A 14822-nucleotide genomic window follows, 5' to 3' on the forward strand; every position below is an offset into this window, starting at 1 on the left:
GTGCTCTAGAAGGTGTAAGTCAACTACCCTGGCCAGCAAGATCTCCGGATCTGTCCCCCATTGAGCATGTTTGGGATTGGATGAAGCGTCGTCTCACGCGGTCTGCACGTCCAGCACGAACGCTGGTCCAACTGAGCCGCCAGGTGGAAATGGCATGGCAAGCCGTTCCACAGGACTACATCCAGCATCTCTACGATCGTCTCCATGGGAGAATAGCAGCCTGTATTGCTGCGAAAGGTGGATATACACTGTACTAGTGCTGACATTGTGCATGCTCTGTTGCCTGTGTCTATGTGCCTGTGGTTCTGTCAGTGTGATCATGTGACGTATCTGACCCCAGGAATGTGTGAATAAAGTTTCCCCTTCCTGGGACAATGAATTCACGGTGTTCTTATTTCAATTTCCAGGAGTGTATAATTTTTCTAAGGGGACGTTTCAAATTAGTTTATCTGTTTACATGTGAATAAAGAAAAAAATTCCGATCCATAGCAGGAACTACCCACAATTTTTAAAAGAAATTTTCATTAGTCTTTTAGCATTTGTCACCCATCTCACTTGTACTGTCAGAGCTGCAAGGCACAACGCACAATTCATTTATGTAGGGGGTGGACGTGTGAATAAGATGATGTTCATACACTCGTTTCAGTATCTATAACGTCCAAAGCATCGTGTCACCCATTAATGACAGTAATAGGGAACTAAGTAGTTATTGATGTCATGCAAGTAATATTAGAGTCGTACAATATTTATGATAATACTGATCTTCTAAAGACAGCTACGCCAACGGCCTTGTCGCAGTGGTAACTCTGATTTCCGTCAGATCATCGTAGTTAAGCGCTTTTGGACTTGCTCAGCAGTTGGAGGGTTGACCATACGGGTCTCCTGACCGGTCTTGGCAAACGAGATGCACTCAGCTTTTGAGGCCAGCTGAGGAGCTACTTGACTGAAAAGTAGACGCTGCGGTCACGAAAATTGTCAAGGGCCAGGAGAGCAGTGTGCTTAACACGTGCCACTCCACATCTAAATCCACCTATCGGTTGAGAATGACACGGCGGTCAATCGGTACCGTTGGGCCTCCCGAGACCTGTTCGGACGGGGGGAGTGAGAGATCGAGAGAGAAAGAGAGAGAGAGAGAGAGAGAGAGAGAGAGAGAGAGAGAGAGAGAGAGACTTCTGTGACTAAGACACACTCAAACTCATTTGGTTTCTACCCCTCAAAAATTTCATTTTACTCAGTTACCTCATGGAGTGATTAGCTCCAGTTGGGATACGCCGATGTAGAGACGGTAGTATCATCTGTGTCAGTACTACAAGTTGCCCTCGGAGAAGGCAGTACGCAGTTCTGTTGCAACTCCTTGGGTTGCCTACGAAACAGAAACTGGTAATCAGCTAGTGTTGTTGACTGCAGTGTTTTGTATCTCACGAAAGCGGTTGAATATTTTAATGACGTCTCTGTAGTGTTCGCTAGTTCGGAAGTCAACTTCCCGTGCTGAGAATTTTTCTTGTCGTTACATGAGGTATAGGCTAAGCTTGAAATCTTTCTTCGAAGCATTTTTCAAATGAGAAGACCAGCTGCAGTTCGATGGTGGAATTTAAAAATTTGTGCCGGGGTCTCGAATCCGGATCTTCCGCTTAACGCAAGCGGTTGCCTTGCCCGCCTCGACCATCCGGACACGCTTCCCGTCTCAACTTCTCACTCGCTAGCAGCGTCTACTGTCCATTCACGTACTTGCGCACATAGAGTCCTGTGTTCTTTGAGAGGCACGGGTCCCGTAGTGTTAATGGGCTACGGCACCAGACAGCTAACACTAATGGAACGACATCGCCTTTAACGCCTGTCTTGAGCTCGTGGCCACATCGGATAGACCGAAGATGAATAAAACCGTGACCTGGACGTATCAGTCCCGATTTCAGTTGGTATGGGCTGGTGATAAGGTTCGAGTGTGGCACAGACCCACTGAAGCCAAGGTCACAAGTTAATGAAAGGACACTGTGCAAGCTGTTGGCGGTTCCATAATGGTGTGGACGGTGTTTACGTGAGATGGACTGAGTAGATGTCTGACTGCTTGGAGGCCACTTTCAGCTGTTGATGGACTTCATGTTCCCAAACAATGATGCGCCATTTCACTGGGCTACAATTGGTCGCTAGTGGTTTGAAGAACATTCTGGGCAGTTCGAACCAGTTGTTTGGCCACCGTGATCGCTCGACAGGAATACCATCAAAAATTTATGAGACATAATCGAGAGTTCAGTTCGTGCACGAAATTCTGCACCTGTAACACTTTCGTAATTATGGGCTACTATGCAGGTAGCACGGCTTCGAAGTGCTCCAGGGGACTCCCAACAAGTTATTGAGCCCACGCCACGTCGAGTTACTGGAAAACGCTGAGAAAAAGGAAGTCCGACACGACACTAGGAGGTATCCCATATTATCTTGCTGAAGTGTAAGCCTGGTATGACTTGCCATTATGGGCATCAAAATTGGGTTTAGAATCTCGTGAGCGTACCACCGTGCTATAAGAGTGCCGTGATGACAAGCAAAGGGGTCCTTCTATGTAAAGAAGGGGCACCCTGGTCCTGGTCGTAAGCTGTTTGGCGGGCAACACTCAGGTTGGTATACCACTGCTTTCTGGAACGTCTCCAGACACGTCTTCGGCCTGGACGCTCAATGACTGGAGTAGAACTGTCTCACTTCGAACTGAGCCTCGATAACCAACGAAGACGCTCTGGGCAGCAGTGGTATAGCAACCTGACTGTTGTCCGCCACACGGTCCGAAAGTTAGTAGTGATGGTCTGGAGTACCATTTCTCGTGGTAGCAGAATCAGTTTGGTTGTCGTCCGCAGCACCCTTACAACACAGCGGTATGTCGACCATATTCTATGCCCCATTATGTTGCTCTTCATGGCAACACAAATTGGGCCTATATTTCAGCAAGATAATGACCGTCCGCACACGGTCAGAGTTTCTATTGCTTGTCTTCGTGCTTGCCAAACCCTACCTTTGTCAGCAAAGTAGCCGGATCTCTCCCCAGTTGAGAACTTTTGGTGTAATATGGGCAGGGCCCTCCAACCACCTCGGAATTTTGACTTTCTAAGGCGCAAATCGACTACAATTTGCCACAGTATTCCTCAGGAGGACATTCAACGACTCTTTCAATAAGAACCAAGACTAATAACTACTTGTTTAAGGGCCGGAGGTGGACCAACACGTCATTGACTTACTCAGTTTCTAAAGCTCTTTCTCTTGAATAAATCATAGAGTTTTTCCGAAATTTTTTGTCTGTAAATGTACATTACATCTACCGATTTTCATCCCATTCGATGGAATATAACAAAACATAGATTCTGGCGTCCACTTGCAGTTGCTGGGATAGTATCATTAAGAAAACTGTCGAGATTAAATAAGCAAGTGATATTATTAAGAGAGACAGAGGTTTTTACTTAAATTCTGCTTTTAATACTGCTCTCTGCCTGGTCAAGCAACGGGAGGACAGACCTAATGCGTCCTCCTCAGACGTTGGTAATTAACATTCACTATCGATGATGACATCTTTCTTCATGTGGTGCCGTTATTTGTTTACAGCGTATGAGTTGCCTTTCTGCATATGCCGTATTTTGATTATTGATCGACGTAAGCCCACTTACCTAGGTTTTAAATTCTCTTGTACAGCACTTTGTAGTTACAGTTGTATCTTGAAATTGTCGAATTGTTTGTCTGTCGAAATATCGGCTGGTGTAAAAGACGTCAGCGGGCTGCATTCCCGCAAGCTAACATTTCGTGCACTGGATGAAATTCAAATATCAAATACGCTTTAATTAACGGCTAGTGGAGCGGATGTTTTCCCTAAATCTACAATTTTCAAGCCACCTTAAGATTTGTGGTAAAGGGCCAATTCTGGTAACACTGTCCTGTTCTCCTTTTTTTCCTGATGCATTCAAAACACCTATCGATAAGCACCGTATGAATTCTGATTTTTCTGATTTTGTCTTTGCGAACATTCAAACGACGGATATAATATGTTAATAGCTCGCTGAAGTCTACTTAGATTGTGCTCTCTCGGTGTTCTAACAGGTGAACTTCCTATAACGAACAACTCCTGTCTTGTAGCGCCTACCACAGGAGCTTGACGAGGCTCTCTGTAACACCCTCCGCCTGCTAAAAGGACCAATGACGAATTTGTCGATCTTTGGAGGAGCTTCCCCCTGCTCGTCTATTAATTCTTATTGGTAAGGATCCCACAATGGCGAGCAGTACTGGAATTAATAGGACGAGTGTTTTCGTAACACTTACAACGATCAGAAGTAGGTTTTTATTATGTAACTGTCTGCAATTATGGAATGTCTATTCTTTGTTAGTTAAAGTCCTTGATTTGTGACAGGAAAGTAGAGTTTTGAAACGTATGTATGGAAAAAGCAAAATGAATCGTTAAAAGGATAAATTATTATAATATACGAATATGAAAAAGACAATGTTTGTTGAAAGCTGGTTCATGCTTATGGCACTTGTATTTGTAATACATAAAAGACGGAGGGAAGTCCCCCCCGCAACGGAAGTAGCATGGCGCGATGTAAAAGGTGGTTTTAGCGGTCGAATTGGGCGGCTCCTTGGTGTGAACGGTACGCAGTATGTGGCTAGCCGTAGCGCGGTACACTTCGCGGTGCTAAGAGAGGCCGTTGGAAGCTGCTTTGCAAAGGATTTTTGCCTCGGATGTGGATCTGCCTATTGTTTGGCATTCTCGGCAAAAAGTAATGACTCTAATAATGTTGAAAATCCGACACCAAGAAGAAATTTTATAGAGCACTCGAACATAAAGAGCCATGAGTACAGTTATCCGTCATGTCGCTTGCCACCAAAACTTCGCCTCTGCTTTACTAACTTCATACATGCAGCTCTGTGTATGGGCATGGACCAGTTAACTTGTGTGTGGTTTTATTAACAATCGAAATGCTATAAATCTGTGTCCAGAGCCATATCTTCTATCCTGATCAGAAAATCACAAACCTATGTGATACTAAAACCGAGTATCGTCTTTTAAATGATGAGTTCTTGTATTCAAGTGTTTCAAAGCTATTTTTGTCAATTGTGAAAGAAGTAGTAAAAGTTAAAGTTAAAACCACAGGTAAGTTACATAGGATTTTGCTAAAGTACGCTTAGTTTATTGCAAATTATAAGTTTTGCAGGAATACAGTGCCAGATTGTGTAAATGTTACTGTCTAAAATACCTGCTTCACAGGTGATAAAAAAGGGGAAAAAGTTAAGCTCATTTTGAAAATAGTGTGTTCTTGATTTCTATCATGAATGATTGCTTTTTCGAAGTTAATTAAGCTTAGTGTTGATTTATTTTGTCGTTAAAAGTGAATTATGAACTACTCCAAGTGAAATGAAGGATTAGCTTTGTTTGAATTAGTCTTTTCTACTGAAATAATCATAGAGCTTGACTAGTGACATTATACTAGTTTATGGGTCCCCATCATATTCTCCACATATTAGAAAGATAATTGGACTATTACTGCTGCTAAGGAAAACTTTTATATGTAGAGGAGTATAAACAGTGTTTTTATGATATTATTTATCTTTATTTTTTAATGTCAGTTAAGATAGAAGGCCCTCATGTCCAAATTTAGTTCTGCACTTTATGCAGTAGCATTCTAGTAATGATCTTGAGTGTAGCTGTCATTAGCATGAGCTTAGGGCAACTTTACTTTCCATAACTACTGGTGTGTGCGTTATTGATAACTGCTGCTACACACAGCTCAGAGCGCCCTGTGTCATTTTGTATCCTGTGCGCTATTCAAAGGGAAACATCAGCGAAAGTAACTTTAATGACTAATGTTCAATTTTCTTAAACATATATACCTAAAATAATGCGACTAATTGGTCTTCATTCACATACTTTTTTTTTGCCACTTTCATTAACTCCCAAGGATAAAGCCCGTTTATTTTTTCTGTTAATTTCACCATATTCAATATTATAGTCCGATACCTTTGTCCATTAGATACATGCGCGGTGAAAATTGGAAATCCTCTCATAGGATAACGTGAGCTTGTTTCACGTTACGCATGTGCCTCATACATGGCAAGTTAACGTTATAACGTGACAGCCGGCCGCGGTGGTCTCTCGGTTCTAGGCGCTCAGTCCAGAACCGCGCGACTGCTACGGTCGCAGGTTCGAATCCTGCCTCGGGCATGGATATGTGTGATGTCCTTAAGTTAGCTAGGTTTAAGTAGTTCTACGTTCTAGGGGACTGATAACCTAAGATGTTAAGTCCCATAGTGCTCAGAGCCATTTGAATCCTAGATGCAACAGCATCTTCCATAAACGGCATGACGGGACTTTCGACATTATCCAGCAGATCATCACCTGTCAGTTGCAAACACTAACTTCCCTATAAAATTCCTGTGGCTAATTGTTTTCTCTTTTTTTACACCTGACAATTTCGTGCCATCAAGTACGATGTATTCAGTTCTATTTTCTAGAAAGATCTGAATCCAGTCACAAAAATGATCCGATTTTCTGAACTCTTGGCATGCATTTTTTCACGAAATGCCAGTGTGTATTAGTATTGCATGCCTTCCGGAAGTCAAGGAACATGGCATCAACTCGGGTGCTGTTATCCACGGATCTCTGTATCCCGGGGACGAACAGACAAAGCTTAGTTATGCAAAGTCTTTTTACGGAATGCTGATTTCTGCAGAGGAGATCTCCATCCTCCAAAAACGTCGAAAATGCGAGAGTGAAATCTACTTCATAGTACACCGAACTGGCGTTAGTAATATGGGTGCATTAGAAAGTCCATCTGTCTGACGACTCGTTTGAAAACGGGAAAATCTGAAACCCTTCATCGCTCCAGTGATGTAATAGACTGTTGCTGGAAAGGCAATAGAAGTAACAATTTCAGTTTGTAGAGGTGTGAAAAATTGCTAAATGCCAGAAGGCTCAACGGTACCGACCGGCCGCCTTCTCATCCTCTGACCTTAGGCGTGGTCGGATGCAGATGCACGTGGTCAGCACACCGCTCTACCCGCCATTGTCAGTTTGCCTGACCGGAGCCACTACTTCTCAATCAAGTGGATCTTCAATTGGCCTCAAAAGAGCTGAGTGCACCCCACTTGCCAACAGCGCTCGACAGATCCGGACTGTAACCCATCCAAGTGGTAGCCAAGCCCAACACCGATTAACTTCGATGATCTGAGGGGATCCGGTATTACCACTGCGGCAAGGCCATTGACACAGAGATAAAGCATTGTCAAAAAGTATTTTCCTGGGACTATTGCGGGCTGAGCGCTTTTTAACAATGGGCGGTTTTTAACGACTGTTGATGTTCTCAGAAGCTCAGTAAAGTGTGTAAGACCTAAAAACTATCTTTTCCACACAGGAATTGCTGTGTTGCGTTGCGTGCTGTGTTTCGTCATTAACATGTATGCGTTCGGCTCGTCTGGCTGGATTAGCGATTAGGTGTTGGAGCGCCCAATGTAGACCCATTTAGCATGCTAACAAGCCCGTTGTCCTGTTTCATAATATATGCCACAGATCGATGTACGCAACACTGTGTACATTCCCAAAGCTGAATATTCGCACTATTCCAAGAACAACTGCTGTGGGTTTAATTTAAACAAGGGAACCTCGTTACATTAAACTGTGGCACTTTTGCTAAATCGAACGCTTTCTAGCAAAGTTTGTCTGTCCTACATCACGAACCCACATGCGATGTTTAATAATTTTAACTTGAGGGTTTGCAACAGAATGCGTGAGCCCATAACTGCGTTCTGCGTTGTAGTCTTTTGGGGGGCTGCTCAGTGAAACTTTTCTCCATTATTCAGTGATTAACATTTTGCTACCTGAGTTGTAAACACTCTGCTATTGATCAAAAGTGGGAATTAGAGAATTTTGTGGGTAATACGCGAACTTTAATTTGCATCTGACCGCGATGAACTGTACAATGAATAATATGGGGTCGTGCTGGGAAACAAGTATCGTATTAAGAGGAGAAGGGTTACAATATTGCTTCAGCGACCCTTTGAGATTCTTCGCGGTTTCCCTAGATATGTTGCGGTGTCTGGTGGCTTAGTTCAGTGATGGTCAACTGCGATTTCTGTCGATGTCATTCTACATTCACAACATGCACCCAGAATTCAATGAAAGCGTGGATGATGTGCTCATCATTAAACTTAGTTTTAACTACGAGTATAGCAACTCAGCAGTTAAAGCACGGATGAAAGAGCGACATGAATCTACGTTGTACCAGAATTCTATCTAATACAGGCATATTCAAACGTTACTAGGCACCCAGGTAGGAGTAGGGTATTGTGGTCTCAATTTATCAAGAGCCTGACTCTGCAGGAAGCTCTTATACACAGAAAGACGGTGCTTAAGTGGAATTTATGTTACACCATAACTACATACTGGACTGATCCTCGAAATAGGCCCTCTGGCTTGCGGAACCAACGCAGTATATGTACTCGAGCTCCAGAGCACACTGTTAATCCGTACTCTTAACAGGAGGATATGAAGATCGACAACATAATAACCGTTTCTCAGTTATTTACAGCTAGCATTCTGCCGATCGATACGATGCTTAGAAATGGTGCTGCACTTTCTATAATTTATCTCTACCGAGATTTTATTTTATGTTATTCTGATCTAATCCGCATCGATTCGAGGTTCATCGAATAATGTTCATGTGCAAATAACCTTTCTCTTGATTTCCCTGCTATTCATTTGCTTCTTTTTTTCACCAATAAGGGAGAAATGAACATTCAACTTTCCTAAGTGGCTTAGTTCTTCTGTAAGCTGTGTGCCTATACTTGTTATTACACTTGAGATTTATGAAGCAACGTGGTGAAAGCTACGCGTGGAATGAAAGATAGGTTATATTTCAGAACAAAACCCTTGAAACAGTTGGGCCTAAATTTAAGACCACCGGGTTAATTAGTGTGAGCAAAATTCTTGACTACTTTTATGCAGGTGAACAGAGACTTAGAGAATCTGTGCTTTGATCTCTTTGTTTGACGTATTTAATTTGTATTTACATTTGACTTTCGCCCCTTTCATGAGATTCAGACTCAACCCCTGTCGTGTAATTTATCTGCAGTGATTACACTGTTATTCGAATCACTTCTCAAATTTTACGTTGGAATGTAATTGATAATGTAGGTTTGTTCATTAAGTCTCAACTATTTGCTTCACCGGGAAGGGTGTTAGGATAAAGATAGGATTTACATCTACAAACAAATTCTTAGAGTCACTATTAAGTGTTTGGCAAAGAGTACTTTTCTGTTGTACCGTTTATTAACATATCTCCCTGAGAATGGGAGAATGATTATTTATATGTCTATGTGCGAGGTACTAATTTTATCTGCACAATATCTATGGAATCGACACCTAGGGCGCCGAGGAATCCTTAGTTTCTGCCCTGAAATCCGTTAATTCGAGTTTTCTTTCTCCCTAATCTAACATATGACCAGTTGTTCCGCTCGTTCCAAAATTTGCTAGTGCTCCATCATTGATTCCATTATCAAAAGGATGTTAAAACATAGAAAGGGACAGTTCAATGCATGTTATCCGTGATAACACGAAGCTTCTTCCTCGTCGTGAGTTAACTCACTGCCCCCTGAAATACGACCAAGGAACATGACGGTGCTGCGGGTTGCCTATCAGTACAGGCATTATGGGGGGACGTTGATGAAAAACACAATATTTCAAAAATGCACCAAATCCACAGTTTGGGAGATACGGCAATGAAATTTTGTATCACGCTTTACATGAAAGTAACACATTTACATATAAAATTCTTTGATTATATATATTCAACCTTTTTAAATGAAATTTGACGTTTGATTTTCAAAAAATAATGTATGTATCTTTTTCTTAGAAAGTCTTCAAGAGATTTCTACAAAAATTTAGAGACTCATTTGGATTTTGGGTTTAGCGTATGTGCTTTCGAGACTTTCTCAGTTTTAAACCTTTTTGCAAAATGATTTTTGTCTGCCACATGAAGTCTTGTGCCCACGCGTTGCAGTGCCGGTCAAGTGCCGGCACAGTATGCATTTCAGCCACACACCAACTGGTGTATTAGTCAATTCACTTTCTGTGTGCCAGTTGTCATGAAATTGTACATAGCTTTTACAATTACAATAGATAACTGCTGTAAGAAATTCATTTCTATATTTTTTGGAGATATTCACTATTACCTAAAAACTGAGTGGAAAAATTTCCATTAAAAGCAACACCATGTCACGTTAACACGCTTATGTAAGTACAGCGTAGAATGTTAGAATGAATTTCATTCTGCAGCGGAGAGTGTGCAGATTAAGACCTCCCTGGAAGATTAAAACTGTCGCACCGGGGCTCGAATCTGGGACATTTGCCTTCCGCGAGAAGATAGGAGATGATGTACCTCTGGAAGCATATGAAGCTGTGAGGCCGGGTTGTGAGTATTGCTTGGATTTCACAGTCGTTATTGCACTTGCTCGGCGAAAGGCAAATACCTCCTGTTCGAGCCCTGTTCGGCACATGGTGTCAATAAGCCAGGACATCACGTTAAAGGATAGCTTCATCTAAAGACCTTGTCACTGAATGATCAGTTCTCTTATTTTATCCATCATCAGCAACTCTAGTTGTATGTAACGAAATAATAAGCAAAGACTCACATAAAAGAAATTTAATTTCTTTACCGGTTTCAGGAACTTAGTACCTTAGTACCTTAGTACCTATCGCAATTATGAAATTCTGAAGAACGGGTAAAGAAACTAAACTTCTTTTATGCAGCTGGTTGCTTATTAATTCATTATATACACTACTGGCCATTAAAATTACTACACAAAGAAGAAATCCAGATGATAAACGATATTCATTGGACAAATATATTATACTAGAGCTGACATGTGATTACATTTTCACGCATTTTGGGTGTATAGATCCTAAGAAATCGGTACCCAGAACAACCACCTCTGGCCGTAATAATGGCCTTGATACGCCTGGGCATTGAGTCAAACAGAGCTTCGATGGCGTGTACAGGTACAGCTGCCCATGCAGCTTCAACACGATACCACAGTTCATCAGGAGTATTGACTGGCGTATTGTGACGAGCCAGTTGCTCGGCCACCATTGACCAGGCGTTTTCAATTGGTGAGAGATCTGGAGAATGTGTTGGCCTGGGCAGCAGTCGAACATTTTCTGTATCCAGAAAGGCCTGTACAGGACCTGCAAAATGCGTTGGTGCATTATCCTGCTGAAATGTAGGGTTTCGCAGGGATCGAATGAAAGGTAGAGCCACGGGTCGTAACACATCTGAAATGTAACGTGCACTGTTCAAAGTGACGTCAATCCGAAAAAAGAGGTGACCGAGACGGGTAACCAATGGCACCCCATACTATCACGGTGGGTGATACGCCAGTATGGCGATGACGAATACACTTTCCAATGTGCGTTTGCCGCGATGTCGCCAAACACGGATGCGACCATCATGATGCTGTAAACAGAACCTGGATTCATCCGAAAAATGGCGTTTTACCATTCGTGCGAATGTCCCTATCTGTTGACTCAGGAATCGAGACGTGGCTGCACGATCTGTTACAGCCACGGGGATAATATGCCTGTCATCTCGACTGCTAGTGATACGAGGTTGTTGGGATCCAGCAAGGCGTTCTGTATTACCCTCCTGAATCCACCGAGTCCATATTGTTCTAATAATCATTGGATCTCGACCAACGCGAGCAGCAGTGTCGCGATACGATAAACCGCAATCGGGATAGGCTACAATCCGCCCTTTATCAAAGTCGGAAACGTGATGGTACGCATTTCTCCTCCTTACACGACGCATCACAACAACGTTTCGTCTCGCGGGATCAGCCGAGCGGTTTAAGGCGCTGCAGTCATGGACTTTGTAGCTGGTCCCGGCGGAGGTTCGAGTCCTGCCTCGGGTATGGGTGTGTGTGTGTGTGTGTGTGTGTGTGTGTGTGTGTGTGTGTGTGTGTGTGTGTGTGTCCCTAGGTTAATTTAGATTAAGTAGTGTGTAAGCTTAGGGACTGATGACCTTAGCAGTTACTTCCCATAAGATTTCAGACACACACACACAAATACACACACACACACACACACACACACACGCACACAACAACGTTTCACCAGACAACGCCGGTCAACTGCTGTTTGTGTATGAGAAATCGGTTGGAAACTTTCCTCCCGTTAGCGCGTCGTAGGTGTCGCCACCGGCGCCAACCTTGTGTGAATGCTCTGAAAAACTAATCATTTGCATATCACAGCATCTTCTTCCTGTCGGTTAAATTTCGCGTCTGTAGAACGTCAGCTTCGCGGTGTAGCAATTTTAATGGCCAGTAGTGTAGTTAAGTGAATACTATTTTTGTGCATGACAGTTGCTACTATTTGGAGTTGCCTGATATCATTATTTTCATTTGTCATGCCTTCGAGATGGGTGAGGGGGAGAGGGGTGAGGCATAAATCTTGAAGTTTGTTAATAATTATTGAAGAATGAGCGTGTGAATCAAACTGTATAATCAAACAGTATATCATATACAGGGTACGATATCCTTAATGTACAGTAACTAATTAAAGGACTCTAAAAATAAATTTTTTATTGCTATCCCTGGGACATATGGAGTTAGATTATTTTCAGTTTACTTACTTTTCAGAAAATTCTAAATTTGGAAAATGAATAAATAATTGCAGATTTGAGGCTCTTTAAGGAAGAAAATCCGTGCTGTCAACAAAAATCTATGGAGCTGGTTGGCTTCAGTATGTTCCAGCCAATTAGAGAACAGAAATAGAGAGATTTCCGCGACAAGCCTTAGCTTCAGTAGCGGGAGGACCTACGTTTCGGTGTAATTTCGTAGAAAAGTGTTGTAATTCTCAGCGAGGGATCTAGGAGTTACAACAGATTAAAATCTAAACTGGTCTGAGCACGTAACTACAATATACGAGAAGGCATCAGAATCCCTTTGCGCCCCACAAAAACATAACAAGGTCTTCCCTCTTGACCTGAAAAAGAAACTTGTACACTTCTACTTCAAGTTGTTGATTACATCAGTGATATCCAGCAAGGTCTTTCTCAGAAAAACCCACGGCGCCAGGAACTGGTTACGAGTGCTTGTGTTCTTAATGACTTTCGACTCTTTGACAATATTTCACTATCATACGCACAGCTATCTTGGCTGCTGCAGATAAGCACATAGATTTTCATACCCTCTGTCTTCTGTCTTATCAACTACGCTGTCCCTCATCTCTCTCTTCGATCTTAACGCTCTTGTCTGAACAACATGGCAGAAACACGCATTCCTATCAGAGCAAAATCCTTCCTCTCTCATTCCACCGTTCAGCTACATTTTTCACGTCATTCTAGTATCATTTAACAGACTGGAGTAATTTCCTGCGTTATATCAGAGAACTGAATAAAATCTCCAGCTTCAGAAACAGTTAACGAAAAATCTACTAAATCAACAATAGTGAATACTATTTGCCCTCAACATATTTGTTATCCTTGAACGTACTTCTTTCCAACCTGATCTTCCTCTTTTCCCAGTATTCTTAGGTGATGCAGTCTACTTGAATTTCTTTTTCCCCAACCCGCTACACCAGAAATCATATATTTTGTACAACTACAAGTTCTTTTTATATTTGCAAGTATCATTATTCTTACTATTATCACTATTATTATTATTAGTGTCAGCAACAGCAGTCATAGAAGTATTGCCAGTATTAATATTAATTATTCATGGTTGGTTTTATTCAATCAGATTGTCACTAGAGACTCTCAAATCAGTTTAACATTTTTTCTTACTAAATTTATTTCTTAGGTAAATAAGACGTGAAAAAATGTTGTTTACGTGTGAATCTGAGGTCTGATTTAAGTAAGAGCCTGACGGCCCTAACCAGATCAAATAAATAAATCCGTACGCACGTATTATCAAAAAGAGTGTGTGTGTGTGTGTGTGTGTGTGTGTGTGTGTGTGTGTGTGTGTGTGTCTATGTGTGTTTTCTCCACAATATCTTCTAAACCAGTGGCAAACTTAACCAAACTTGGTACATATATCGCTTACTGTCAGGAAACGATCGCTGTTGGGGTAGGAACCTATCTACCATTGTTCAGGAGATATGACTTCATAAACAATGAGATATGTGAAACACTGACGCATCGTGCATGAAGTTTTAACACATTTATCCTTTATTGCTAAGACATTCTTGCGATCGAATTAACTTAAGGAAATCCCTGACACCTCTCAGCACTCTTGACATGATTCAACTGCGAAGCGCAAACAGATTTAGGCGAAAACAGTAGCCAGCTATAGAACTGTTAACAGGCGTTGCCATAGAGCACCACCATCACCACATGTATAGTGATGCATAGAGACGTCTACAAAATCTCGTTGTAGACACATGAAGCAACTCCACGTATACATTCGTAGATTGGATTAGATTACATTAATTATTCACTCCATAGACCCATAAAAGAGGGAATCCTCCTGGGCGTGGAACATGTCAGATAAACACATTACAAAAATGTAATTATAAAACGTGAGTTTCATTAATTTTAATGATCCTCAGTCAATAAACAGTAAAATTATGTACATGAATTAAATTTAAACTTTTAATATTTACAGGTTCAATACTTACATCTGCTTTCATTAAATCCATCATTCAGACATTTGCTAGTTTCTTGGCTAATACAACCAAGTATTGTCAAAAATTAAAGTAAATTTTTCATTTCAGTGATGCCCGGTTAAGAACACTATTTACAGATTTAAGACTTACGTAAATCTGCTTTCCATACATCCATCATTCACACAGTAGGTAGTTAGTTGGCTGT

This window comes from Schistocerca gregaria, chromosome 1, assembly GCF_023897955.1.
Source record: "Schistocerca gregaria isolate iqSchGreg1 chromosome 1, iqSchGreg1.2, whole genome shotgun sequence".
Classification (NCBI taxonomy): Eukaryota; Metazoa; Arthropoda; class Insecta; order Orthoptera; family Acrididae; genus Schistocerca; species Schistocerca gregaria.